This window comes from Sus scrofa, chromosome 14 (assembly GCF_054392235.1).
Source record: "Sus scrofa isolate SSC_HxYL_T2T_F1_AM1 chromosome 14, Sscrofa_HxYL_maternal_Yorkshire_Landrace_v2.0, whole genome shotgun sequence".
Classification (NCBI taxonomy): domain Eukaryota; kingdom Metazoa; phylum Chordata; class Mammalia; order Artiodactyla; family Suidae; genus Sus; species Sus scrofa.
This window is the reverse complement of record NC_139396.1, coordinates 38,411,636-38,426,804: the sequence shown is the minus strand read 5'-3', so window position 1 is coordinate 38,426,804 and position 15,169 is coordinate 38,411,636. Positions and strand designations below refer to the sequence as shown.

General features: G+C 36.7%; 1 protein-coding gene and 1 long non-coding RNA gene across 22 annotated transcripts in view; one reads left to right on the top strand and one right to left on the bottom strand.

Annotated features, from left to right (window-relative positions):
- Positions 1-15,169, top strand: part of GALNTL6 (polypeptide N-acetylgalactosaminyltransferase like 6) — a 1,215,026-nt gene that overhangs the window by 905,902 nt on the left and 293,955 nt on the right. The window lies entirely within an intron of this gene.
- Positions 1-15,169, bottom strand: part of LOC110256614 (uncharacterized) — a 132,629-nt gene that overhangs the window by 12,807 nt on the left and 104,653 nt on the right. Inside the window, exon 3 of the long non-coding RNA XR_014826555.1 lies at positions 2,310-2,472. This is a non-coding gene — a long non-coding RNA (uncharacterized LOC110256614). The remainder of the gene's footprint in view (positions 1-2,309; positions 2,473-15,169) is intronic.

Sequence of the window (15,169 nt, the reverse complement as noted above, 5' to 3'; positions counted from 1 at the left end):
GGCTGTAGAGTTAGTGTTGCCATTATAAATGGTATCTTTCCTTTCAACTGTTCTAAATGTTTGTTTTTCAGTTATAGACATGCAATCGACTTTTGTACATTGAATACTTCTATCATTTCTAGCTATTTGCCTATACAGTCTTGGTTGTTTTACATACACAAACAAATCATTTTCAAAGAATGACAGCTTTATTTCCTCTTCAAATCTCATGCTTTAATTTTTTTAATTTTATCATGCTGACTAGAATATTGCCCTGACTAGAATATAAAATAATGTTATAAGCAATAAAGCAGTGAAAGTACAAATTTTTGGTCCTGAATTTTAAAAAGAATGTTGCTTACAATTTTCCATTTAGAATAATAATGTTTGTAAACAACCAGATTAAGAAAATTGGTTGATATTACAAGCTTCCTTTATATCATGAAAGAGTGGTGAATTCATTGTATATTTTTCTGCATCAGTGATGATCGTATGATTCACAGTCTTTTAATCAATGTGGTCATTGAAAACGGTAGACTTTGCAAAATGAATCCATACTTACATTCTCGGGGCAAGCTCAGTTTGGTCATGATATACTTTATCTTTTCATAGACTTTTAGTTTTGGATTGTCAGTATTTTCCTATATGAAAATTATATCTATTTTAATAAGTGAAATAGATTTTAATATTTGTATCTCATCTCTTTTGCTTTTGCTATCAAAATTAAGTCTGTCTTTTACAATGAACTGGCAGACTGAACTGTGAAATTCAATTTGATTTGATTTGATCTTTTGTGTGATTTGAGTCTGATCTTTGATGATTTGATCTTTGAAACTGTGGTAGAACTCACTCATAAAATCACCTGGGATGGATGTTTTGTTTGTAGGATATGTTTTGAAATACTTATAGGACCAACTGGAGTCTACTGCTTTTTGAGACAGTCTTGCAAAGTTATTCTTTCTCTAAGATTTTGTTCACTTCATGAAAGATGGATCTCTCTCTCTCTTTCTCTCCTTGCTTTGTCAATCTCCACTAAGGTTTGTATATTTCCTTGGTCATTTAGAAACCACTTCTGACATTGTTGAGCCAGTCTATTTTCTTTCATTATTATTTATCTGCTATTATCTATTTCCTTTCTTTAGGTTTATTTTCATTTATTTTAAGAGCTTAAAGTTGGACATTTATCTCACTGGTCAAGAAGAGAATCTTTGTCACTGGGCTTGCATTTGGAAAGTAGAATTCTGCCCACCATAAAAAAGGTAAATTCCAACAGAAGGGTTTATAATGTTCATGGCCAAGGTGACAGCTAGGCTTTTCCAGACCTGGGTCAGGATTCTCCAATTTGTGGTAATGGACAGCAGCTCTGATACTAAATAGCCTGGATTCCAATTCCGGTTCTGCCATTCTCCAGCTGAATGACCTTGGAAAATGACTTAACCTGACTCTGCCTTGAGTTCATCTGCAAAATGGGAAGAGCAATAGGAATTTTGAAAGTAATTGAGTTAATATATGTCAAGTCAATATATGTCACCACATAGTGAGCCTTAGGTGATTTTAGCCATGATTCACTTTTTAAGCTTTTAATTGACTTCTTCTACTAATCCTTAAGCTTCCCTTCTGCTTTTGATCTAAATTCCTTCACTGGTTTCAATGAAAACATCTAAGTCTTAGCCTGTGTTGATTTGATAACTTCTGAATCACATAAAGTGGAAAACATGCCTCTGGAAAATCTTTCTTTTTTCAAAGCCAGTATGCTTTCAAACTCTTTACTTCTTTATTCTGCATATTTAGGACCATCTTTCATGACTGAGTATGGATTAGGGATCTCGTCTTCCACCCTAAGTTTTTTTAAATTTTATCGATTAAAAAATATAGTTGATTTACAATGTTCTATTAACTTCTGCTGTACAGCAAAGTTAGTCATATATATATATATATATGACTTTACAGATATTTAAATTTTGTTCATATTTTTTTCCATTATGGTTATTATAGGATATTGAATACAGGTCCCTGTGCTTTACAGTAGAACTTTGTTCCCTGTTGTTTATCTATATAGTTTGCATTTGCTAATCCAAAACTTCCAATGTATCTCTCTCCCACCCCCTTTCTCTTAGCAACCACAAGTCTGTTCTTTTCGTCTGTGAGTCTGTTTCTGTGGGGGTTTAGGGTTTTTCTTCTACAGAAAAAAAAAAAAAAATGCAGAGCTCTCGAAAGGCAAAGCCATTCTTCTGAATCAATGTTTCCTAATTACTTAGATTGGCTTCTTTATTGATGTCCATGACCCCTTCATTTTCTGTTTTACATGGGGTGTTTTCATGCCCACATACCCTGTTGCACCTGGTCTTCAGTCCTGTCCAGAGCCGCGTTAGTCACGCCTTCTCGCCTTCTCTCCATCTCATGCTCACTGCTGAGCCCCAGGCCAGGGCTCAGCGATTCTCCAACTTCCCGATAAAGCAGGAGTGGACACAGTACTTGGTGACATAACCAGTGCTGAAAAAGGGAAAATTGACAAAGAGCAATGGGAGTCAAACAGAAACTACAGGAAACAGTGCCTTTTGGCCAGTCTGAAAAGTCCATGGTACGTCCTCTAGCTCAGAAAGCCACCTTCAAAGATGGGCCTTCACACTCCACAACCAGATTCTCTGTGATCTTCCTTTAATAAACACACAACAAAGGGGCCTGGAAGAGAAGCACTGAGACTGGGCTTGGCCTGGGGACTAAACAAACAGTTTGGAGATTCCAGGCAGATGAGCTTTGTTTTTGACATGCTTCTTCTCTCAATGCCTGTGCTGTCTGTGAGCAGAGCCCTCAGCCTGGACAGCTCTGCACCCCAGTGCCCCCTGCAGCTGGAAAAGGCTCCCCCCACCATGGAGACAATTAGAGACAGTGGTGATTTGACACCATGCCCTCGTACAATGATGAAATAAAATCAGGACACATTATGGAATTTAAAGAGGAATGAGACAATAAGAGAATTAGGAAAAAAACTGAAAAGGTCAACCAAGAAATCATAAAGGAAAAGATTGATCTGATATATACAACTCAAGAGGAAAAAATTTTAAGTGATATTGACTGGAAAAGGAATGGCTGTGCCAAATATGACAAGCAAAGCACTAATATACTCGTTATTAAGGAAGTTTTCCTGTTTGAATAAAAAATGACAAACACTAAGAGGTAAAGGAAAAGCTGGCAATTTGCAAAAGAATGACTAATAAACATTTGAAAAACATTAAGCTTCCCTAACAATTAAAGAGTGTAAATTACTTTAATAGGTATATTATAACCCATACATTTGGTGATAATTGCTTTTCTAAGATAATTTCTATTGTTGGCAGGGTGTGAAGGAAAGGCTCATTGCAATTGTCTATCAGGGAATGAATAGAAGAATAACGCTTTTACAAAGCAATTTGGCAAAATGTAACAACAGCCTCAAAAATGTTCTTATATTTTGATTTGCATATATTCATTTATCATGTGGAAATCAGATTATGTGTTTTAAAAAGTTAGCATGAGGATCTTCACCAGTTTTATTTGTAATACGAAAAGTTTGCAAACCACCAAGTGGCCTAGAAAAGAGGAAATTAAAATACATTATGTTTTATGTATGATGGGACACAATGGAAATATTATCAAAAAGTTTTTTCTACCCAAAGTCAAAGGTGAAATGGTATTCTGAAGGAGTTTCCATTGTGGAACAGCAGGTTAAGGACCTGGTGTTTTCTCTGTGACAGCTCGGGTTCGATCCATGGCCCAGTGCAGTGGGTTAAGGATCCAGTATTGGCATAGCTGTGGTGAAGTTCGCAGGTGTGATTCAGATTCAATCCCTGACCCAGGAACATCCATATGCCACAGGTGCAGCCAAAAAAGAAAAAGAAAGAAAAAAAAAAAAAAGACATGGTATTTTGACACTCGAAAAATAACACAGCTGTAGAATGGATATGGAATCAAAATATTTTAACTCAGTAAGTTAAAATTATCCAACTATCTTCTTCTGCTTTGATTCTTAACTTGTAAAATCTAATTCAGATGTGTTAGGGTTCTTCTTATAATTTGCTTCTAGGGAAAGAATGCTTTCACTTTGGAGCGTGGGATTACCACTGGACACTTCTGCTATGTGCTTTTTGATGAAAATTATTATACTGAAAATTTTTATAAAATAAAATTGCTTTCCCACATCCCCAAATAGCAGTAAGAGAAGTAGAAGGAAATCAGGGCATGTGAGGTCCTGGGGGCAGGAGAAGAGAGTGTTTCAGGAGAAAGAGATCAACTCTCTCAAGTAAAGGGAGGACTAAGTGACCATTAGGTTTAACAGGCAATGTTTGTCTATGAAAATGTCTTTGTCTTTGCAGGTGTGTGGAGATGCAGGCGGTGGTGGGGAGGGTATTTGGATGGGTGTATAATTAGAACATAAAGCAAAATCTGAACAACAGTTGGCTAGGTGCTGTTTTGACCATATGGAAAAAAACACATTTAAGTAAAATGATAACAAAATAATTTACAAACAGATGTATTATAAGTTGTTTTCAAAAGCTAAGTAGAGTTAATTGTTAACGCCAGGTTATTGATTATTCATTCATTGCAACTACACTTCTTGAACACCATTTCTCTTATTTAAAAAAATAAAAAGCTTAGTGAAAAGAGGTAAGCTCTGCTTCTAGTAGTTTCTGAAGAAATGAGTTTGTTTTCTTCCTTCTTCATAAAATAGAACCATTTAGAAGTAAATGGTAAAACGAGTTAACATGCAAGATTTATCTCATGAAACTGCTCTGTCTGTTGCATCTGTAAAATAGGATTGTTGTGGGCATTAAGTGAGTCACTATACACATATATGTGGCTTTGGGAAGAATCCCTGGAATCGAGTAAGCATTGCCTAAATGTCACCAACATTATATTGTTAAAAAAGTTATAAAGAGCAAAGCATTGAAAGAGAAGCTGCTAAGGTAAAATGTTAAGAACATAGATTCTAACAGTGAACATACCTGAGTGGGCATCTCAGTCCTGTCACTTGCTGGAATATGTCACGGTCACAGAAGCTCTGGCCTGATCGTGTCTCTATCAATAATATGACTGTAAAATACTGTTTGACTAGAATGTTGGGATCTTTAGAGTGTGCAGCACACCTGTGTCTTGGGAGATTTACAGTGTTTCTCTGCCTTTACAAGAATTTATATTTGAAAACTTCTCAACTCTCATGATATGTGCATTTCAGTTATAGCTCTTTTCTTCTCTTAGGTAACTCCATAAGAAATTGAATATTGTTATCTCCTGCATTAGTCAAGTGTTCTCCAGAAAACAGAACATATATATCTGTATCCTCTCTGCTTCACACACACAGAGTGGGAGAGAGAGAGAGGCCGGAAGTGGGGAGTGTGTTTTCCATTGGTGTGGGTCCAGGCTGCATTAGCTCCATCTCTTTTCTGAGTCTGCAGCCCCTCCTGAGCCCACGTGGGGAGCAGCACCCTTTCTGCAGCTCAGGGGAGTACACAGGTGGCCTGGAGGAGTCCCCATTAACACCATTATAGGCCGAAAACATCCTACAACGAGCAGTCTGCTCCCTGCTGCACAGCACCAGGAGGGTTCTGGAATGAAATCAGACCCTGCTGTAATAAAGAAGATGGCCCCATGAATGTCAAGTGGTATGCAGCTTTATAAAATATGAAACGCCTGAAATACTTGCTGATTCAGCGACTGGTCTTTTTTTTAATTTTATGCTGGCCTTTTGAATTGCTGTATTCTGAATTCCTTTTCTACCATTGTTTCTAATATAATAACTATTTTAATTTACCAAAGAAAGAATAAAGAAAAGGTGTTCAAACGGAAAATGGGCTGAGCAAAGGGAAGCAGAGAGGATACAGAACAGCTAGGACAGAATCAACGTTTTCTGAAAACACTTGGCCAGTGGAACCAGGCAAATTCAATTAATTTGGTTACAGTCCAGGGGTTCGCAGACAGAACCCTTCAAAATCAATACCTAGACCTTTTAACATTCCTGATTTGAAACTCAGTACCCAAGAAGAAGCAAGATGGATGGGGGGAAGAGTGGAAAGGCCAACTGATAGCAATTAGCCAGTGTAGCAGCCAGGCTGTGCTAACACGTCACAAAAAAGGCTTTCCACATCATGCAACTTAATGTGTAAAAAATCTGATTCAAATAAAAATTGTATTTTAAAAAAGGACCCAAACACTTAGGTGTGCTATTGATATTTCTGATCCTCTGTAATATTCCTTTTTCAAAACACCACTATAACTTTTGTTCCAAGAAAGGGGAGAAATTAACAAAATCCTGCATAATAGGTCAGTAAAATCAATTCAAACCTTCTGGTTTCAGAGTTCCTGTTGTGGCTCAGCAGGTTAAGAACTGGACACAGTGTCCATTAGGATGTGGGTTCGATCCCTGGCCTTGTTCAATGGGTTAAGGATACATAACTGCTACAAACTATGGCAGAGGTCACAGATACAGCTCAGAACCCACATCTCTGTGATTGTGGTATAGGCCAGCAGCTGCAGCTCCAGTTCCACTCCTAGGCTGGGAACTTTGAATATGCTGCAGGTGTGGCCATAAAAATGAAAAACAAAACAAACAAACAAAAAAACCTTCTGATTTCAGACTAATAGGGAATGTTTAAATGTTTGATTATTTTAAGCAAAAGAAAGTATTTGTGGATAAACTATTTGAAGTCAGACATTTTATTTTATTCTATTTTATTTTATTCTATTCTATTTTAATTTATTTTATTTTATTTTATTTTTATTAGGCTCTTCTATGATTTAGACTGGCTCCTTTATCAGGCAGAATTCAGAAAAACCACAGGGCATCGTTCTTTGCAAAGATAGTGAGGAAGCAGCATCAGTAGGCCATGTGTGTGTTTGTACAGAAGAACCAGTGTTGTTATGTTTCTGTGATCTCTGTGTTTCTGTTAGAATGAGAAAGGCCTGTGCACAGGTTCTGCCAACAGCAGACAGAGATGCTACACTGAGGATGAAAGGAACAAGGTCTGGGAGAGCCTTTTGAGAAGTACATTGTACTCTCCAAATGCAAGCAAGTAGTACTATTGTGTGGTTCGTGTTATTACTGCTATTATTTATAAATAACCAGAAGAAAGCAAACATATGTCTTCTGTAGTCAGAGAACAGTTGGTCAGGCACATATTTTTGCAACATTTCAGTACACAATTCATTTCACAATAAAAAGGCATTTTTAATTAACAGTTCTATTTAAATGCAAGGCTTCATTCATTTGCTACTTGTCTAATGGCAAAGATATGAATGGTCCTATCTGTGGCTATGAGAGCCATTTAAATGGATAGATCAGGCCCTGCTCCTGGGGTTAGCACTTGAATACCTCTGTAGAAAAGATATGATGAACTCCATGACTTTGTGACTTACTCTAAACAACCTTGGTATACTCTGTTACTCCATAAAGTAATCACTTAAGGACAAACTGACCTACTACGTTCCCAAAGATTCCTGGTACTTTGTACTTTATTCATAGATTGGCATTCAGGTGCCGTAAGCAGTACCCAGAGGAAGTTCACATGGGAAATAAGAACTATTCTAGGCCAGGTGTTCACAGCTGAGATCATCACCCTACCCCCCACCCACCCACCCAGCTTATGGACCACTGGCCGTCTTTGGAGACATTTTTGATCATCACAGCTACCTGGGGGAGATGCTAGTGGCAGCTAGTGAGGAAAGGCCAAAGCAGCATCCTACATACACCACCGACAGGTCAGCCCACACCACTGAGCAGTTTGGATGAGCTGGTTCAAGGTGTGATAAGTGTCTGCAATGACACCTGACGCTGTCTCATAGACCAGCTGCCCATTCTCCAAAACCAGGTCCGTGGCAGGATAAGCCGCTTGCATCGGAAGTAAAGCAATGATGTCACAGCATAAGCCCACTGACATTTTCATACTACGACTTTCTCGATGAAGGAAACAGTGTATTGATCTACATTCTGACCTCCCTCCCTTATCACATGGAGGACTGGCACTTTGAGCAGCTTTGCTTCCAGCCACAGGTTCCCAGTTGCCCCTCTTGGTCATCTCAGTTAATCCCCATCCGCTGGCCCATGATTTTTCAGGGAAAAGGAGTCTCCTGGATGATGGCGAGGCCCCAGAGAAGTCCTCCTCACACTGAACTTCTTTTCTGTACCTGATCTAGAAACAAAGATTTCGAACAGACTTAGACTTACGAAACCAGAGGTCACATTTTTGCCACGGCTACTTCTTTTTCAAATAATTTTTAATTCGTGAGGCCTTTTACATGTTTGCCATGGTTTCTGCATTATGTGTGTATTTTAATCAGTCTCACTATAGAAAAGGCAACTGAAGAAAATTGTTTCCTATCTTTTAAGTCTTTCATAATTATTTTATAAATTCCTTCACTAGAATTAATGTTTTGATTTCACCTAATTTTGCACATACTATGTATTTTTATATATTAAAAGGTATCTGGCAAATATCTGCTGTTCTAAGTGACTACAAAATCATGGTTTTAAGTAGACACCAAAGTTTTCAGATGCCTCCATATATTAATTTTTTAATAATGAAATCCCTAAGTCTTAGCACAAATGATATCCTACCAGAATTAAACATTAATGACCCATTATGTGAAAATATATCACTAGGCTACATGAAATTCAGTGCTACTTAATTTTCAGTACCAGAAATAAACCTGATCCAAAACACTTTATAATTTTAAACCATCTTCTGAAATAGTCTAATAACATGAACATCAGATTTAGACCAATAAAAAGCACCACGCTAGAAAGAGCTTGCCGCTTAAATATTCATGGCACCATGAGGAGAGCTATTTACTACACCTGACTCAGATTTGATCCTCATTAAATTGGATCAAAGGCCATTTCCTAGAGAATGAACATCAGGTGTTCAATGTGGAAAGCCAATCTGTATGAGCTTCAGCATATATTGGTCAAAATGAATACTAGAAAGTTGTACACAATCAATAAAGACGCCAGGTGAGCACCAACTGATGGGTGGTTAGGAGAAAAAAAAAACAGAATTCTTATTGTAGAGTTTATACACATTTGAATGTTCCAATTGAACGAAATTCAATAAACCAGACTACTGCAGCAGTAATTACTACCACCACTGCATAGCATGCAGGGACACAATCCAGAGATAGTGGAATCAGATATATGAAGCCTTGAAGAGTAAAGGATTTCTTCATACCATAGAGTTACTTATTTGCTAAATGATATCCTGCTGACTTGGAAAATTAATATGCTTTCCAAAAAAAATCCTGAAAGATCCCCAAGAATATACCTATCAGCAGAAAAGCCCTAGGGGACACTAAAGGATCAATAAATCATAGTAAAGTCTCCTCTGGAGGTTCGGTGCATCTGTCTCTGTGTATATATATGTATTCCTTGATTTTTCTTCAAAGGGTGATGTACCGATTCATAACAGGAAGTGGACATCATCAGCTGCTCGATTGTGACAGTCTTTAAATTTGTACAATGGCTTTAAGTTTACAAATGTAGGAGTCCTCACTGTGGTGCAATAGGTTAAGAATCCAACTGCAGTTGCTAGGGGCACTGTAGAGGCACGGGTTTGATCCCCAGTCTCCCACAGTGGTTAAACAGGTACAACAGGTTAAAGGATCCAGCATTGCCTCAGCTGCAGCTCAGATTCCATCCCTGGCCTGGGAACTTCTATGCCTTGGGTGTGGCCATAAAAATAGAAATTAAAAAATGTCAAATGGCATTTTTCACAGAACTAGAACAAAAATTTTTTAAATTTTGTATGGAAACAGTAAAGACTCCTAACGTCCAAAGCAATTCTGAGAAAAAAAAGTGGAGCTGGAGGAATCAGGCTCTCTGGCTTCAGACTATACTACAAATCTACAGTCATAAAAACAGTATGGTACTGGCACAAAAACAGAAATATAGATCAGTAGAAGAGGATAGAAAGCCCAGAAACAAACCCAAGCACCAATGGTCAATTAATCTATGACAAAGGAGGAAAGAATATAAAATGCAGAAAAGACATTCTCTTCAATAAGTGGTGCTGGGAAAACTGGACAGCTACATGCAAAAGAATGAAATTACAACATTCTCTAACACCATACACAAAAATAAATTCAAAATGGATTAAAGACCTAAATGTAAGACTGGATACTATAAAACTCTGAGAGGAAAGCATAGGCCAAACACTCTCTGACATAAACTGCAGCAATATCTTCTTAGATCCACTTCCTAGAGTAATGACAAAACTTTTAAAAAATAGAAGATCACAAATGTAAGCAAAACTGCTGGGAGGGTAATAGTAACACAGGTTATGTCCACAAAAAAACTTATGTTTTATATGCATCTATTCAAATTTTTTTGGAAAGATTATAGCCTATTAGCAACTAACTGCAGCACTACTTTGCAGATGTTTAAAGAGAACCTATTTCTCTGTCATGATTCATGACAAAGTGAAATCATTTTATTTTTGCTAAGTATTTACTAGTTTATGTATTGTTATAACTTAATTGCAAAAAATGAAAAAAAATACAAAAAACAATCCTTAAATTTTAAAATACTCATCTGTAAATAAGGGAAACAAATCATTTATCAAAGGATCTCCATATATGTTTTTGATATGGACACATCAGATACACTAAGTAATACCTAGAGATGCATCGGAATGAAAATCATCAGGGCTTATGAATCAGGTGATCATTCTGAGGAACAATGTTTTTCAATGCTGCAGCAGATTTCGTGTAATTGCTTAATAATATATAAAATTAAGCTATAGTTGAGCATAGTTTAGAAGAGAAAATGCACTCAAATCAGCCCCCTCTGCTTGCATAAAAAGAAGATATATTCAAAATGAATCTGATCTGTCAGCACAAAACTTAGAAACTGAAACTTAGACCCAAGCATGAATTTTCAAAATGCGGTCAGAAAGTTTCAACCTGTGCCTTATTCTTTATTTAGTTAGGTGACCTAGAACCAATTACAATATTCCTTCTACCCCCAATGTTCTCATTTGCACAATGGAGAAAACTGACATTTTGATAAGCAAAAGGCAATTGAAACAATGTGCATAATGCTCTGAGCCCAGTATCAGGCACACAGTGAACAACCATCTTCTTTTTTTTTTTCCTTTCCTTACCAGAACAAACTGTTACAAAAATTTCATAGCTTCTAAGTAGACAATTGGAATACTTGACTAGGGAAGTGGGAGGAGACAGTTTGCCAAGTCCATAAATTAAAAATATTTATGTCATTTATGGTTATTATAAATAAACAAAATTTGCCCAGAAGTTTTTTTTTTTTTTTCTCTTCTGGAACATGAGAAGTGAAAACTTCTGTCAAATCAACATAAATAAAAATGGCGTATCATTTTAGTTTTTTTATCAAACATTGTGGATGTACATGGTCTCATATGATCTGAACAGCCTGACTCTGCATCTTCTTCCTGAATGGTAAAGAATCAAAAAAGGATTCCACCCCTCACTGCTAGCCAGTCTCAGAATATTACCTCAACTGATTCTACCTCTTATCTCTAAAGGAGTTCTTTGTTTGCTTATTGTTATCCTTTTGCATTTTTATTTTATTCTAATGGAATTAGAATTGTCTAGCACCATATGCTCCACAATGTTGTCTGTCACCACAGTAATGGCAGAAGCAAATATTAAATATTCCTCCTTCTTTATGTCTCTGTGTTCAGGCATTATGAGAATGCATCCAGTAATAGAAGTGAGTAAAAATGATGGTGTGATAGTTTGACAAATGGAAGAATACCTCTAAATGTCTTCGTGAATTTAAAATGCTATGGCATACAGCAATATGGATACAACTTGAGATTATCATACTAAGTGAAGTTAGTCAGAAAGAGAAAGACAAATAACCATATGACATCACTTATATGTGGAATCTAAAATATGGCACAAATGAACCTATCTACAGAACAGAAATAGACTCACAGACATGGAGAACAGACTTGTGGTTGGCAAGGGGGAGGGGGGAGGGAATGGGATGGACAGGGAGTTTAGGGTTAATAGATGGAAACTATAACGTTTAGAATGGATAAGCAATGAGGTCCTGCTGTATAGCACAGGGAACTCTATCTAATCTCTTGGGATAGACCATGATGGAAAATAATATATAAAAGAATATATATATATATACACACATATAACTGACTCATTTTTCTATACAGCAGAAACTGGTACAACATTGAAAGTCCACTATACTTTAAAAATTAATTTAAAAATAAAATAAAATACTATGGCATAAATGTGATTTGTATTAGTCCATAAGCACATATGAAAAGATTCTGACCCAATAAAAGCCATGGATTTTATTTCCGGCACATCTTTCTTTAACATCTGCTCCATAGTGATAACCCCCGGAAACCACAGGGTGAGGCAAGGGTGGAGAAAAGGGAGGAAAAATTTAAAAAGAAGTAAATATCTACAAAGATAGTATAGCCTCTGAAGCAACTGCTCAGTGTGAAAACGAGGAAAGAAGAAACACACTCTCTCAAATATTAAAATTAGACTTTCTGCAGTAATAACAGAAATCTTGAAACAGAAAGGAAGTTTTCCATGTTTCAAAAGACTTATCGAAACCATCAGGTGACTTCAATCTTCAACTTCCTCAGAATCTCAGAGAAAGACCATAACCAGCTGTCAGTGGAGTTAGTAACAGCCAATGTCACAATTTCTGTGTCTCTGTGACCTGGCAGGACAAGATCATTAAGGCTTTACAATTCTGGGATACATTTAACAATGGGTTGTACTGCATTCTTTGTCAGCCCAAATGAATGCCCTGAGTAGATAAACACACTAAATGACCGTCATTAGATTGATCCAAATCAATACTTTATTTGGTCTTTTAGATGCAGGTGCACCAAACAGCACTCCCTCTACTTCTCATTCCCCCTAATCAGGCACTGCATATGCAAAAGGCTCCAGCAGTGGGATAATGAAGTTGTATTAAGCCTTTTTCAGAGACTGTACTGCCATCATCATTAGGGCTTTGCTAAATAGGAGACTTTGGTTGCTTAGTAACACAAATATTGAAATGGATGTTGCAGAAGGCTATTTTTCTTGTTCTGAAATCACGACTCCCTAATTTACTTTCCATTCTGTAACAGCAGAGTTCTGATGAATTAGGTGACTCCCTTCTGACAATGCGATCAGCCCATCTTTTGTCTACCCAGCAAGGTGCAAACCAAATCTCACTTTGTGAGAAATCTTTGCTTTAAATGGATTCAACTTTCTTATGTCCAGCCTCCCCACCAAAACTGAAAGTAGTATCATCACAAAATCACAGTCCAGGTTTTATTGTATAGAAACCCCTTTAAAAAGTGAAATGCATTTCTTAAATGAAACTTGAAGACAACCAAAAACAAATAGGTCTGGTAGGCACATATGAGCAACTAATAGCTATGGCATGGTAGCACTGATAGCAAATCCAAGCTTATACTGCTTGCCACGTGACAGGTGAGAAATGAGGTGCTGGGGCAAGGAAGAGTGACTTTATTTGGAGAGCCAGCAGACTGAGAAGATGCTGGACTAGTGTCCCAAAGAACCACCTGACCCCATTTTGGATGCTAGCTTCTTTTATAGAACAAAGAGGGGAGAGGAGCAGGTAAAGTTAAAAAAAAAAAGTGTTAAGTGTTAGCAAATATTTCTTGGTTCTTGTCAGACTCCTAAGAAGAAGTATTAATTTCTTCTTTACTGGAATCATTCACAGGTGGGCCTGCTCAGGATGTTTCCTGGGAGCTAAACAAAATTAGTTTAGCTTAATACTCAGGCATAGGAGGCAGGGTTTCCGGAGGCAGGGTTTCCAGAGACAGGCCATGATGTATACTTTAAGTAATAGGCAACATCCCTTCAGGAATTAATGTGTAGCAAAGGCAATAGCAATAGAATACAAAAGTTAAACAAACAGATCCAATGTGGAGTCAGATTTGCTCTTCTCTACAAAAATACCTCTTCTCAAAAAAGTATTTACCAAGCAAATTTATAAAGTTGGACAAAACTTTATAATAATTTTCTTTTAATTCTTAAAAGTAAATACATCTCTTGATACCACTGAGACATTTTGGTATAAAAATCTTCTCTCCACTATGATAAAAAAAAAAAAAACTTGAGGGGATCTCCTTTTTCTCTCTCACCCTCACCTCCATCCCACTCTGATCTCACATTCTTTTTCTTTCTCTCTCTCTAATACCTTGATATAAATATATATGTGTGACTATACATAGGAAAATGCAAAAAAAAGATATAAGAAGAGATTAGAAAACATTAAAAATATTTTTATTGAAGTAGAGTTGATTTACAGTATTGTGTTAGTTTCAGTGTACAGCAATGTGATTCAGTTTTATACATATATATGAATATTTTTTCAGATAATTTTCCATTATAGTTTACTACAAGATATATAGTTCCCAGTGCTATACAATAAATTCTTGTCCCTTATGTAGTCTATGTATAGTAGTTTGTGTCTATTAATCCCATACTCTTAATTTGTCCCTCCCTCACCTTTCCTTTGGAAACCGTGTTTTTCTTTGTGAGTTTATTTTTGTATATAGATTTATTTGTACTATTTTTTTAGATTGTACATATAAGTGATATCATATGGTATGTTTCCTTCTCTGCCTGACTTACTTCACTTAGTATGATAATCTCTAGGTTCACCCATGTTGCTGCAAATGGCATGTTTTCATTCTTTTTTATGGCTGAGTAATATTGCGTTGTGTGTGTGTGTGTGTGTGTGTGTGTGTGTGTGTACATACAACATACATGCTACATCTTCGTAAACCAATCAAATATTGATAGATACTTGCATTGCTTTGGTGTCTTGGTTTTGTAAATAGTGTTGCCATGAACATTGGGATACATATATCTTTTCAAATTAGTTTTCTCCAGATAAATGCCCTGGAGAGAGATTGCAGGATCACATAGCAACTTTATTTTTAGTTTTTTGAGGGACCTCTATACTTTTTCCATAGTGGTTGCACTAATTTATATTCCCACAAACAGAGTAGGAGGATCCCCTTTTCTCTACACCCTCTCCAGCATTTATTACTTGTCGATATATTGATGACAGCCATTCTGACTGGTGTGAGGTGATAAAAAATAAAATACTTTTACCTATACCATAGCTACAATTGAACTCTAAAACTATCTCTGGCCTTCTAGTCATCCAAGGCAAAGATAAAAC